The sequence below is a fragment of the Papaver somniferum genome, chromosome 8, assembly GCF_003573695.1.
Source record: "Papaver somniferum cultivar HN1 chromosome 8, ASM357369v1, whole genome shotgun sequence".
In the NCBI taxonomy this organism is placed as follows: domain Eukaryota; kingdom Viridiplantae; phylum Streptophyta; class Magnoliopsida; order Ranunculales; family Papaveraceae; genus Papaver; species Papaver somniferum.
Genome location: NC_039365.1, coordinates 156,616,562 through 156,629,142, shown reverse-complemented (window position 1 = coordinate 156,629,142; position 12,581 = coordinate 156,616,562).

Genomic DNA, 12,581 nt, shown 5'->3' with positions numbered 1-12,581 from the left:
AACATATCCTCGGATTCCTTATAGATTGCTCCCAGTTCGCTATCTTGTACAGGGCAGAGTAAAATCTCTTCAGATGAGCTTGCCGCAAAGCATGTTTTTATGACTTTCACGCTATTTGCTCGCGTCTTGAGTTCATAATGATGAACCTTGATGATGTTGGACTTCTTTTATGCTGTAGTTTATGATCCTATTTGGTTTCCATGTCTAGATTGGTCTAACCTCATGTAAACTTCGTATTAGGTACCAAATACCGAAGTTGAGGATACTAAAATCAATTATGATAACGCGAGCAGCCCTGGATTTATTGATAAAGAGACAACCACCCCTGAACTTCTAGGCCATGAGATGGTTGTTACTGAAGTTATGGAAACCTCGATTGTTGCTACTCCAGTAGTAGAAGAAACTGAGCCACAAGTAGGGAGACTGAAGAAACTGCTGCCATGACCGTAGAAGTTGCTCCAGTAATTGAGAACCATATAGTGGTGCATGAATATACAAGTGCGAGAGTTGCTTTTGATCCTCCATTTGACGCATCACTTCTACATCATGAACTAGTTGGTGGATTCAGCATTCCTATTGGATATGCAGGCTTGTACGAGAAGATATGGAGAAAGTTTGGTCACATCATTGTTACCAGAGACCCTGGACGCGCTTATGCTTTAACAATGCAAGTAAGTGTCATCTTGCGTGTTGTAAGTGATATATGCGTTAGGGCCAGAAATACTGTGACTCTAGATGTACTCTTTGATTGGGAGTTCAACTTGGAGAATTCTGAAAGACTTGGCTTCAACGTGAAGTTACTTCGTAAGAAAATAAATGCAATCAAGAACTCGTGTGAGAATAACATACCATTTCCCAATGATGCTGTGATGGAGAAGGAAGACAAGATTTCTAAGTTGACTGAGGAGCTGAACACGGAGAAGGAAGCCTTGCAAGTCTTGAAGGATATAGACGAAGATTTTCCAACAAAGCTCTGTAGACCGGGATCATGCCGTTGATACACAAGTCTACAAGTTGTTGCTCCGTAACGTTTGGATCATGACAGTCCAGGTCCTGGACTATGAATCTTTTCACGTAGTCATTGGGATGTTCATTGTTCCTCTGAAAAATTCTTCCAAGATCAGAGAGGGTAACTTGCTCTGACACAAAGAAGTACTTTCTGTAGAAAGCGTTAATCATTTCTCCCCAATTGTTGATAGTTCCTGGTGCAATGTTGTTGTACCAGGTGTATGCCCTTCCTTTCAAGGATTTTGAAAATTCTTTGAGGCGAACAACATGGTTATTCTCATGTTCGCCCAAGGATTCCAGGAACCGAGAAACATGCTCCCGAGCATTGCCTGTTCCGTCATATAAAGTGAAGGTTGGAGAGGTATAACCTTTTGGAAGAGAAATCCTTATCGTAGAAGCAGGGTATGGAGGTTGGTGACGATGGATATGTGACGCCTTGTCTTTTTCATGGTTCTCCAAGAGGCGTTCCAAATCTTCCCGAGTAATGAAATTTGATGATTCTTTCGATGATGGATCGTCTGCAGCTTTGCGGACTTCGTTGTTATCCACTGTATAAATTGGAACTACTTCAGGATCAGCATCTTAGGATGTTTCCTTTTCTTTTCCTTTTCCTTGAATCTTCTCTGACATCTTGTCAGTGAGAGTCTTGAGATAATTGGATAACTATTTTTGTGTTGCAGCCATGTCAGTTTGATTCTTTGCAAGAGTGTCTTGCACCTTGATGAGATCATCCATGGTAGGTGGTGGATTTCCCCTGACTTCCTCAGGGTGTCGGCCGAAAAGGGGGTGACCTTCCATGTTAGCGTGAGGAGGAATAACATCACCACCGTCAGTGTTAGAGGCCGGAATGGTTTCCGGGATATCCTCATTGTTATTGTTTCTAGTGCTAGCGTCGTTTGTGTTGGAACCTGTAACTAACCCATACCTAATACCAGCCATCTTTGTGAATACTGAGATTGCAACTGAGAGAATGATGTCCCACTGTGGTCGCCAATCTGTAGATGGGGAAAAATGATTTGCTGGATTTTACGGAATCGAGGAGATGACCTTGCAGAAGCTACTCCTTACCGAGAAAATGCTCAACCTCACATAGATGCTGCAAGAAGGGAGTGCTTTAAATTAGAGAGATCAATCTGTAGGACTCCGGCCTAAACCAAGACAATGGAGTTATAGAATCAATTCGGTCACAAGAGAGGATAGGTCAGTCTGTAGGAGGGAAGCTGAGAAATATGTGAGATCAATGGTGATCGAGATTGTAGGTGTGTTTTGTATTCTGCGTAAGAAAGTTCTGAATGATTGAATTTACTCAGTTGAGAGTGATTGCTCAGACGATGAGTTCGTGCAGACGAAATATTGTCTGTATGAACTTGTCGAGAAATTCTTGTTTGTTTCAATCATGATTCAGAGACCTTTTATATTGATGGAATTGTAAACACCTTGATCCATGAAGTGTGATAGTTGTTGAAGTCAAAGAGTGGGGAAGTGGGAAGTCGTGTCAAAACCAGTTGCTCATAGTGCAGAAACTTGGTTGATTGCCCATCCACTACTTTGCTAACTCCTCCAACTGATTGCACGACTTGCTCATATTCTCGTCGTGCGTATGAACACACGTGTCATCGACCGCCAGACCAAAGCCCTAGTTAATATCCCCCATGTGACACGATTGACATCTCGTGATTGTGGAGTCAGTTGCTGACTTTATGGGACGATGAGTCCTTGTATCGTTGAGTCGAACGTGATTTGCAAATGTTCTGAGACTCATTAATTGAACATGTCTGCTGAGATAAAGGTATATTGTCGAATAAATGTTGATAATTTAAGGTGAGAAAATGTTGCTGAATTGTTGAATATTGATAGTTGAACCAATATTCCTTAGTCTGAGCAAATATTGCTCGCTTGATGAATTGTCGGTGTCAGGACCATATAAAATAAAATATTAATTTAAGATACTGGCAGCTAGGCCGAGCATAATAGTAAAAGTGCTGGTCACGGGATCAACATAAAATTATTAGTGTTTGAATCTGCCCAAAATTATGTTTTTGCAGAGCTCTGGATTCGAAACCCTAATTTCTTGATCAATTGATGATTTATTGAAAATCAACCACATGGTGCAGGAGGGACCGGATACATGGGATGAGGAGTCGACCATGTAAGGCCCAGATGCTCAAATGAGAAAAATACCAAAGTCTCTTGAAGACTAGTTGGTGAAAAGATGATTAAATGCTGGTTTAATCATTTATTGAAATAATGCTCATGTGAGCGTTAGGTAGTAAAACCTGATTATGGAGAGGTGAGGGACCGACCAAGGGGTCATGGGACCGGCTCTTGGCGGTCGTGGGACCAACTGATGGTCGTTTGAGCAAACTTCCAGTTGTTTGAGAAGAGTTTGGACCTAAAATGAGCAATTGAGCAAATTAGGTCAAAATTATTAAAACATGTGGGACCGGCTATTTGCAATCCCTAGGGCCGTCCTTGGTCGGTCAAAGAGACATGCCCGTGTCACTATAATGTTCGTGTCTCAGTCCTGAGATTTTCGATATTTTCTGATGCGCGTTTGAGCAACACTTTGAGAAAATATGAAGGATTCAGGGTTTTGCTGAAACTGGGGAATCTTCATGAGATGATGAAATATAATTAATAAAATAGGGGATTGCAAGGTGTGGGACCGGCCACGGCTAGGACATGGCCGTCCAGCTAGCGAGCTCGGTCCCGCAACACCTTTATGTCCAAGGCATGGCCGGCCGGCCAAGGAGCCCGGTCCCAAGGCACTTTTTCTAATTTTATAATATTTTTCATGATTTTAGGGAAATATCATAAAACCAAGGAGTTTGTTGAAACCAATGAATTTGTTGAAATCAAGGAGTTTCCATGAGATGAGGGAAACATAAAAATAATAATAAAAAAAAGGAGCATGTAGGACTGGCTAAGGAATGACCGGACGGCTAGGGCCCGGTCCCACGGGTTTCCCTAATTTTATATTATTTTTCATGATTTGAGGGAAATTTCATGAATTTAAGGACTTTTCATGAAACGAAGGATATTTGCTCAAATGAAGAGATTTTCATGAGATCAAGGAAAATAATAAAATATGATAAAATATAAAATTGGGTGCGTGGGACTGGCCACGGCACGACCGGCCGGCCGGTGGGCCCAGTCCCCTTGCGCCTCAATTAATATTTTATTATTAATTATTTTCTTCCTATTTTGCATAGGTTCATCGTTCCTTCGTGTTTTGGAATGCTCGTTCGTGCATTCAGGTGCTCATTTGTGCATTATTACTGAGTACACTTGCGCCATTTTGGTCGGGTCTTACTCGATAGCAGCTCAGATGCCCGTTCGTTGAATATTTATCACTAACCCGTGGAATTCTGCTGGGAGTAACCACAAGTTGAAGTGACGAAATATTATGAAGAATCGTAGAAAATTGCTGAATATTCAGTTAACAATTAGAGATAATTAATTGATGGCTCTATACTAGCAGGCATGCTGTCTAGGAGAATTAATTATCTGAGAATTGAGAAATATGAGTTTGTTGAAACGTCATATCTTCTTTATATAGTCAGGGAAAACCTTGTTGCATCCTGAAGACGTTATTGCTCTATACTAGCAGGCAAGCTGTCTAGGAGCCGTCCAATCTTTCGATTCTATATAGAAGTAATTACTGAAATTGCTCAGTATTCATGAGATGTGTCGTTTCCTCCGCTGAGAGACTACACATCCACATATACTCTGAGAGATAGTATTCTCAGTCAAAGATTTAATGGCACGAGATTTCATGTTTCAATGAGAGACATGAGTCTCAATACTCATATGATTGCTGGATCAGGAGCATGTATAATTATGATTTTACGATTTCAACCCTTGTCGAAAATCCACCATCTATATTACTAATGGATTATTTTCTATTGAACATGCTTACAGTCTCTTGTTAAACAAGAAATTGCAGGGCAAAAATTCTGGAGGTTTCAACTTTCCATGGGAAATCTACGGAAGTTACAGCTTCCACCTAAAGTGTTGCATTTTTATGGAAATGTGTCCACAAATGCCTTCAAACTAGAGGCATGATAGGGAAGATAATACACAATATTAATATGATTCGTCCCGTTATCAACAGGAAAATGAAACAATGCAACATTTATTTGTGGACTGTCACATAACCAAAAGGGTTTGGTTTGAACACGGATAATGCTCAACAACTTACTAACGTGAATTTTGATGATTGGTTATTTTCTTTGTTTGGTTCTATCAATTTCTCTTGTAGCTCTCATCAGAAAGCTTTTAGATTCATGTCCAATTATGTGGTTTATATGGAAACAAAGATGCTCTATAGTGTTTGACAATGTGAAAACTAAATGGACTAATAATCCCAATAAATAGATGCCATAGTGACCTAGAAAGTTCATTGTTACGCAGAGGTAACCAAGTTTTGAACACTAATAGAGCTCATTGGACACCTCCTGAGGATGAAGAAACAAAGATCGACTTTGATACCTCATTTTTAAAAGACTCTAATCTAGTTGGTCTAGAACTAATCAACGGCTTTTTTGCAGAAATCCGAGATGGAGCAAGGTGTGACACAACCTATGCAATAGATGGGGAGTGAGCAGAGGACTAAGAAGCTCTAAAAGCTATAAACTGGGCAATCGAAAGGAAGGTGTGGAAGCTTCATTTGGAAGGAGATTGTAAGAATATGAGGGAGGTAATCAGAGAAAAACTTTCTACTATATAGTTGACAATTCTCGACATCATATATGATTGTCAAGCTAGATTAAAACTCATAGATTTTTAAAAGATTTTTTACATCTCAGGAAATGCTAATGAATTATTTAGCAAAATATACAAGAGTCGATAACTTTGGTAATAGCTGGTTAAGAGCAGCACCCCATCCAATTCTAGTTGGGGAATGATAACTCTTACTTTTATTTAATTTCTAACAAAATTTTCTTTTCCTATAAAAATAAAGAAATAAAACAAAACATCACATTTCCAACATATAAAACATCATTTAGCACCTAATTAGGATCTCGGTTGTAAAAAATGCGGTTGATGTATTTGGTTCGTAGACTGACCGAAGACCGTTAAAAAATTATCGGTTGACTTTTTCTATTAAGCCAAACACCCTGACCACCGGTAGACCCACGTTGACAACTTGAACAGTGTAAAAGGATCTTTATTTTGCCCCCTTAATCGCGTCACCTGATATGCTTTCGTTACGCTGCCAAAAATTTAAAAATTAATGGATATCAATTTCTCAAAATTTCATCTAAAATTTGGGACTATCCAGTTAACTCGACCATTTATACACAGACATTTCATCTAACACCTTGATAACCGATTTTCTCAAAAATCCAGAACGATGTGATAATGTAAGGGAACCTAGTATCTTAAAGGAAAGAACTAGGTGTGATCCATATATAACCACCATTAGTATCCATGTGAAAATCAGAAAATGTTGCCCAGATCTAAAGATCAACATGATTATCACTTAACCATCAAAGTAGTACTGCCATTAAGCAAACAATTTTCACTTTTTGGTAATTGGTATCTGTTCTTAATCTGGATGGCTTACTTTAGTGGCGTGGTAGATGTTTGGAAGTCCACGGAAATAAAGACTGGCACCGCACAGGCTTCAGCAATAAGAACGGAAGAAAAAAAAGAATTTAACAAAAATGAAAGAAGACGAAAGAGGACGAGAGCTTAATATCCAACCGGTCAACTGTAGTCAACTGATTGTCAAGGGGTTTAGTAAAATCAAAAAAAAAAAATCAGCTAACTGTTAGCTAACCGTCAATGGTCAGTCTAGGACCCTAATGCATCAATGGCATGTTTCACGATCCAGACCCTAATTTTACCGTAAACATACGATCATTTTACAAAATAACTCTACAAAATATACCGGAAAAATCTTCAGTTTTACACAATAAAAATTCTATTTTAATTTTATATAGAGTGTTTATGCAACTTGATTGCATTGGATTGACTGATGTTATTCTCGAGCAATTACCCTTGTTATTCTCGAATGTATTTATATTTCTATTACGTAAAATTGTGGACATTTTGGCTTGCTGAAATTGAAAAAGAAGATTGTTGGACGTATTTGATAAATGTTGGGTGCAATAATCAAAAACAAAGAAAATTTAAATAAGCAAAAGTTATTGATACTTAGCTCCTTTATAATGGAATTGATCGATTGACGAAACGAACGAGCTTCTCATATCTCCACAACAGCAACAAGGCAAAACTTTGGAAAAACAGAGTGAGTCACGTGTTCAACACGTTGCCCTTAAGACATTAGCGCCCGGCTACACTCAAGAGTGATGCTATAGCCCTCACAGGACGGATATCTTCAGGATAAAACACCCTACTACACCTACTACTAGCATATGTAGTAGATGCTCAACTTGAACTTGGCAACTCCGAAAAAACCGTTAAGGAAAATCGCGAACTCTTAAGAAACGTTATAAAATATTTTCCCTTAGGGGTCCCTCTAAAATATAGAGCAACCCCTTTCCCATAGATTTTACAAAAGTAGTGAATTTCTTTATATAATGGAATAAAACAATTTAAGAAGTGGAAACTCCACAATGTGGGACTAATAAGTTTATATAGTTTTTTAAAACTACTAAAAATTTGAAACTACACAATGTGGGACTAAAAAGTTTCATTCTAAAAAGAAAACAATAAATTATAATTTTTTATTAAAACTTTAAAAATATATTTTTTTATTAATCGTTTTCCAACAATCCCCCACATGAATGAAAACTCAATAAAACATGAAAACACAGATAGATCTTGGTAAATCAACATCCGAACCTCACGATCCAAAAAGACTGATCGTGCAAGTGTTGAAATCATACTAGTCATTTCTACGTCCTCTCCCTCACACAAAAGTGTGTTAACCCCAGGGTCATACTATGGATTGCATAAATCATAATAGTATTGAGAGCTTTCATCTTTAGTTCTCACATGGTGAGACTATAGGTATCTTTCACCAAAGTGAAAAAGCATGAACTAGTGAACCCTTAGTGACCTTTAGGTCCTAAGTTCCAGTAATACCAAAACCATCAAAACGAAAATCACATAAAAAGCGCAGGAAATACCATTTTAGGCAGAGGTGTCCATGAGGTCTTGAACCTTTGCTTAGTGAGATATTACCAGAATTACTTGCTAGAGACAGTGAACTATGTCTTGAACTGCTAGCATTTGATGTAATTCGCGATAACAACCACAGTTGATATCTCCAAGATTGCTGCCAAGCTCGTGCCGTTTTGTCCAATTTGGCCCTGGACATATCCTGTTTCTCAGAATGCTCTAGAGAATCAAAGCTCATATTCTCATAGGAAGCGGCCCACTTCCTCATTCAGATAGGTGAGTTTCCATAAAGAGTGTTACTGCTACACCCCACTTCAATCTTAAATTGAAACTATAGAACTCATTAAGACTTCTTAAAAGTCATCCTTCACATGCAGTCACACTATCACGTCTACACCATAGGGAAGGGACAGAGAATAAAATTCTCTGATAGTGTTTACCTTTACCCACCATAAATTAGTTGTCTCATTCGAAACCTTGATCTTGGGATCTCCAGTCAGCAAGGTTGAGTATCCTTCATGGCAAGTTTAATTTATGAGCTTAAGCCCCATCCCCTTCGATGTGTTTCTAACAATCTCTTTGGATGAACCTTTCGTCAAAGGTTGCGCGATATTCTCCTTGGACTTTATCCAATCAATGGAAATAACGTCAATTGAGATTAGTTATTTTTAGCTTTAGCTATTATAGCTTGCTAACACAGTATATAGATATAGCTGGCACAGGCCTATGCCAAAGAGGAATGTCTTCTAAAAAGCATCTTAGGCACTCGGCCCCCTCTCATGCTTTATCTAACGCAATACTCTCAGATTCCATAATGAATTGAGCGATATGTTTGTTTGGAAATCTTCCAACAACAAACCCACATGTTAGAGTGAAACCATATCCACTCGTAGACTTAGACTCCTCTGAGTCAACTATCCAGTTTGCATCATAAAGTCCCAAGGACAACAAGATACCTTTCATAAATCAAAAGAGTATTTTAGGTACCATAATACTCTACTCAGTGCATCTGAATTCTCTTGCTCTGGACTACAATTATATCCACTTAACTTACTCACATATAGGCAATGTCTGGACTCTTACAGTTCATTAAATTCATCAGACATCCTATAACTTTTGAGTATTCAAGTTAAGATACTCCACTACCCTTATTTTTCTTGAGACTACAAGAATAATCGTACGAAGTACAAGCAGGTTTACAATCAGACTGATTGTATCTCTTAAGCACAACTCAACATAATGAGAACGACTAAGACTAAATGTTTGATTATTTCTAATCCTCATCCCTAAGATTACATCAAAAGGGCCCAAGTCTTTCAAGTCAATGTTCTCATTCAGTGCATGTTTTTAGTGGAATTGATCACATCTATGTTTGTATCAAGCATATCATCAACATACAAGCATACAATTACACAGACATCCTTAACAAGTTACTTGTAACATACTTGTCAGATTCATTAATTTAAATCCACTATCCATTATCACATGATTAAATTTTCCATGTCACTGTTTACGTGCTTATTTGAAAACCATACAAAGATTTTTCAAATTACAAACTTTGTATTCACAACCTTTCACTACAAAGTCTTCAGGTTGATCTATGTAAATTTCTTTACCTAATTCACGGTTTTAGAAAAAGCTGTCTTAACATCCATCTGATGTATCTCTATTCTTTATGGCAGCAATAACAATTAGTATCTCAACGGAAGTAATTTCCGTCACAATTGAATTAGAATCAAGGAAATCTACACCTTCTTTTAGTTTATAGCCTTTAGCTACCAACTTAGCTTAATATTTTTCCACAGTTTCATCTACCTATCGTTTCCTCTTAAAGACTCATTTACATCCCATGGTCTTACTGGAGGTAAACTAAAGCTCCCAAGTCTGGTTCCAACGGACTGAGTCCATTTCACTAAATGAAGCTTCTTACCAGAATGGGGTTTCAGTAGATATAAGGCTTCTTTACAAGTCTGTGGCTAGACTAAGCTAGGCATGTTATGAAGTCGGTTTCATAAGAAGTCTCAAGTCTAATTTTTTACTTCTCTTAGGCTCAACATCAACTTCATCTTCCTTTAAAATAAGTTCTGACTATTTGAAATAAATCTAGGGGATCAACAACACATCTCTAATGAGGTACAGGTTTAGAATAAACATGTTCAAAGAACTCAGCATCCCTAGATAGTAATATTCCGTAAAATCACACCAAGTCAGAAAAAATCAGAACACACAACCAAAAATCTATTTGTAGAAGTATACTCAATATACCCTATACGAAAACACAATCAACATTTTTGGTTTCAATCTAGTTCTTTTAGGAAGAGGAATTACAATCTTAGTCAAACGCCCCCACACTTTGACACATTCATAAGAAGGTCATCTACCGTTCCATAAACCATATGGAGTTTCATCTGATTCTTAAAAGGGTACTTTATTCAGGATATACTAGTTAAGAGGACTGCCTCCCCCCACAAGGCCGCAGGTAATCCTGAACTAATCAACATGGAAATTATCATCTCCTTAAGGATACGGTTGTTATGTTCAAGGCTTCTAATTGGTTTCCAACTTCAAGTTTAACATCTTAAGGCTTCTAAGGCGTCATCCTTATCCTAAGCAAGTATACAAGATAGTACCTCGTACAATCATCTACGGAAGTTATAACCATCTTTTACCACAGTGGTTTTGGGTTGAACTCATGTCAACTAGGCCTAACTGAATTAATTCTAAAGGCTTAGAATTACTCTGAACATTTGTGCTAAAAGATTTTATAGCATATTTTGATTCTTCACAGATTTCACTTTTGTGTTCAAAATCCAAACTAAATTTGGGTACGAAGCCTATGCTAGCCAGTTAAGCATTGACTTATAAGTTTACGGTTCCAAGTCTACCACGTAAAACAATCAATCACACAAAGATATCACAAGAATCAACTACGTTCACATCATCAGTTTTTCCGTTAAGCTTATATAGACCCAAAGTCCTATAACTCTTGCTTAAAAAATCACTGCCTAGTTACAACAAGTTTTCCAGATTCAATTAAGATCTTAAATATTTTTCCATCTACAACAGAACAAGATACAAGATTTTCGCATATGCTCGGAACATGAAAACTTCATTCAATGTGAGAATATTACAGATATGAGCTTCTGCTCGACCTTTTCCTTTTATGCAACCTCTATTGCATATGAGTTACTCAATAAGAGTTTCTCGACATCCCCTATCCTATGATAGGAGGTGAACAGGTCTCTGTTTCAACAAACATTCTTGGTGGCTCCAGAGTCCACCTACTGGTCTCTCACATTGGTTATTAAAATAACTTCCGACATCATGCCACCAAACTCGTTCTAGTTTGTTTCAACTAAATTAGCATTAACTTTCTACTTATTAAGGTTTTTATGTTGTCTACAATTTACTGCCGCGTGGCCAGGAATTTACAAACATAACACTCACCCTTAACTAAAGTAATTCCGGATTCAGGTTTACGAAATATACCTTTATCATGAAGACCATGCTTAGAGTTGCGTTCGATGTTCTCACCTTTGCCATCTTTGGAAGATTTGTTTCCAACCACATGCGGCTATTAGCCATGTCCCTCGGAGATGACACCTTTATTCACAAATCACAATTCCAAATCAGAAAGTAAAATATGAGTTTTGAAGATAACATCTATATATACAAACTTCGTTTGAATCAGCGTTTCAAAAAACTCATGGTTACCCCACAAAAATTAATTTAGTTAACAACAATTTTCTGCTCGTCAGAATTTTTCAGAAACGTTTTTCTGTTTTGTAAAATATCAAAAAATACTTTTACAACTCCAAAAATTCTGAAATTTTACGCGGGTAACTATCAGGATGTCTACTACGTTGTGTCAAAAGGGTTCATCGAAATTCCTTCTAGATTAAAAGATAAAATTGAAACTCTACAGCTGACCAGAAATTCGTTTTTGTTTTTCACTCCACAATTAACATCCATGATTCACAAACCAATCAATCGTTTTCGATTATTACAAATACTAATGTCTTAAGATTGTTGGGTGCAATAATCAAAAACAAAGAAAAATCAAATAAGCAAAAGTTATTGATACTTAGCTCCTTTATAATGGAATGAGCTTTGACGAAACGAACAAGCTCCATATCTCCGCAACAGCAACAAGGCAAAACTTTGGAAAATAGAGTGAGTCACGTGTTCAACACGTGCCTCCTAAGACATTAGCGCCCGGCTACACTCAAGAGTGATGCTATAGCCCTCACAGGACGGATATCTCCAGGATAAAACACCCTAATACACCTACTACTAGCATATGTAGTAGATGCTCAACTTGAGCTTGGCAACTCCGAAAAAACCGTTAAGGAAAATCGCGAATGCTTAAAAACGCTATAAAATATTTTCCCTTAGGGGTCCCTCTAAAATATAGAGCAACCCCTTTCCCATAGATTTTACAAAAGTAGTGAATTTCTTTATATAATGAATAAACAACTTAA